Genomic DNA, 2,056 nt, shown 5'->3' on the forward strand with positions numbered 1-2,056 from the left:
TCAGGCAATAGATGATTGGCTATTTCTTTACCTCCTGTTTTTGCCTAATTAGGATTTTAGTGAGCTCTCTTTACTACCTGATTGGTTGGGTATGAGTTAAGTTGCAAGCCCCATGTTTAAAGGTGGATGCGGCCACTTTCCCAGCTAGGCTTAAGGATTCTTAGTTGTCCTAGGAAATCCAGCTAGCCCTGTCTCTCAGTCCCCCTCTCAACAGGAAAACCCAAGTGTTGTTGGGAAGGTTGGCCAACAACTGCTCTAACTTCTTCCTGCTGAATTGGGGCGTAGTAGGGGTTGTGCTGTTGAGATTTCCTTGGGAGGAGTGCCTTCGATGTCATTAACATTGGAGCATGAACTAGCAAGCCAGTCCAGGGGTCCACAGTAGATCTTAGTCATGGACTGCATCTGGGCCTCTATTTGAAGAACGATTTGTAGCTTTACATCTTCAATTCTGGAAGAGACAAACTTAACAAGGAGGTTAAAGATACAGGGTTCAAAGAGGAGTAGCAATATTATAACTGCTAGAGGTCTTAAGAAGGGGAGAATCCTGGGCATTCATTGACTGAGGAGGCCCCAGGGTCTGGTGTTTTGAAACTCCTCTGCTCTACGTTGTATTCCATCTCGAATTTCTTTAACTTTCTTGGTGATGATTCCAGATTGATTAGCATAATGACAGCATTCTTCCCCTAAAAATAAACAGATTCCCCCTCTTTCAGCAGTTAGCAAGTCTAAAGCTCTTCGATTTTGAAGGACTACTGCTGCTAGGGAGTTAAGTTGATCTTGCAAGGTAACCAGGGAGTCAGCGACCAGTTCCCTGTCACCATTTAGTTCTTGAGATAGTTTGTAGTAGAACTGACTAGAGGTTGTGATACCGCCAATGCCAGTACCTAGTCCACCTAGCACTCCCGTTCCAATAACAAAAGGAAGAATGGGTACTCTTTGTTGCAGCCCTTAGATATGACATAGTTGTATAAATCTTGTTCAGTGTAAATGGTCATGGGGGCACTAAAAATGAGAGGAAGCACATAGATTCTGAAGAGCCATTCAAACAACAATAAGCTGAGATACCACAGACAAAAAAATATTTCTGAGGGTGGTCAGACTATTCGTGTGGGAGGATTTATCCACCTGATGCACTGGGAGTTGGTTGTGTCTATAGTATTGCTAAATTTTACACAGGTGAGGTCTGAGGTATGGGTTATTTCCAGATTGGAAACAAGAGGTCCTACTAAAATGGAAGTGGTGTTTATTTCTGTGCTGAAGTTGTTCCATTGTTCAGGTACAGGGATTGAAATGTATGGCCTGAAATGCAGAGGGAGGCACATCCAATAGTTAGTAGGGTTTTGAGCCGAGACATCATGGAGCCCAGTGAGGGTGGTATTAAATAGGCTTACTAGGCAAGTATGGGTTTGGAGGGATTCATGTAGTTTTGAGAGATCTAGTCCTTTGTAGGGGGTAGGGGTACTATGTACCAGGGTCAGTTGAGAGATTACTTCCTTTACGTGTTTTTCTCTTGCCTGATCTTGAACTCCACACCCATCAGACATACCAGTATGGGTGAAGTAAGTCCAAAAGACAGTGGCTCCAAGTCCTCCAGGACAACTAAGATTAATCATTTTCCCTGTGCAATAATGAGTATTTGCATGCATGCAAAGAGTGGCAGAGTTATAGCAGTTGCGGGGCATATGGGTGTGGGCAGTGAAGGTCGGGGTTCCCTTAAATAAATTCCTATACGATGGGGCATCAATATATCTGGGAAGCCGCATTCTCCATAGAAACTCTTGGTAAGGGGAGCTACTGGTCATACAGCAGCATGGAGGGGGTGCAGTAAGAGTGAAAGGGGGTAAGAGAACAGTAAAGATAAAAATATGATAAAGGAGGGCCATGGGGATTTATGATTGTAGTTACTTTCTTCACAGTTGTTGAAGAACAGGCACAGATCTTCTAGAGGTTCACAGGAATAGCTAGCATTGTCTCCTGGATTTTCGGGTTCCTTTGGCAGTATCCAGGGTTTGACTTGAGTGTGATGTATCCAAGACTCCACTCCAGCCACTTCAAC

At 44.0% G+C, this 2,056-nt stretch overlaps 1 pseudogene; it reads right to left on the reverse strand.

Annotated features, from left to right (window-relative positions):
* Positions 1-255: 255 nt before the first annotated feature.
* On the reverse strand, positions 256-1,883 carry LOC139356503 (syncytin-1-like; annotated as a pseudogene).
* Between the last annotated feature and the right edge of the window lie 173 nt (positions 1,884-2,056).

Source organism: Macaca nemestrina, chromosome 1, assembly GCF_043159975.1.
Source record: "Macaca nemestrina isolate mMacNem1 chromosome 1, mMacNem.hap1, whole genome shotgun sequence".
Lineage (NCBI taxonomy): Eukaryota > Metazoa > Chordata > Mammalia > Primates > Cercopithecidae > Macaca > Macaca nemestrina.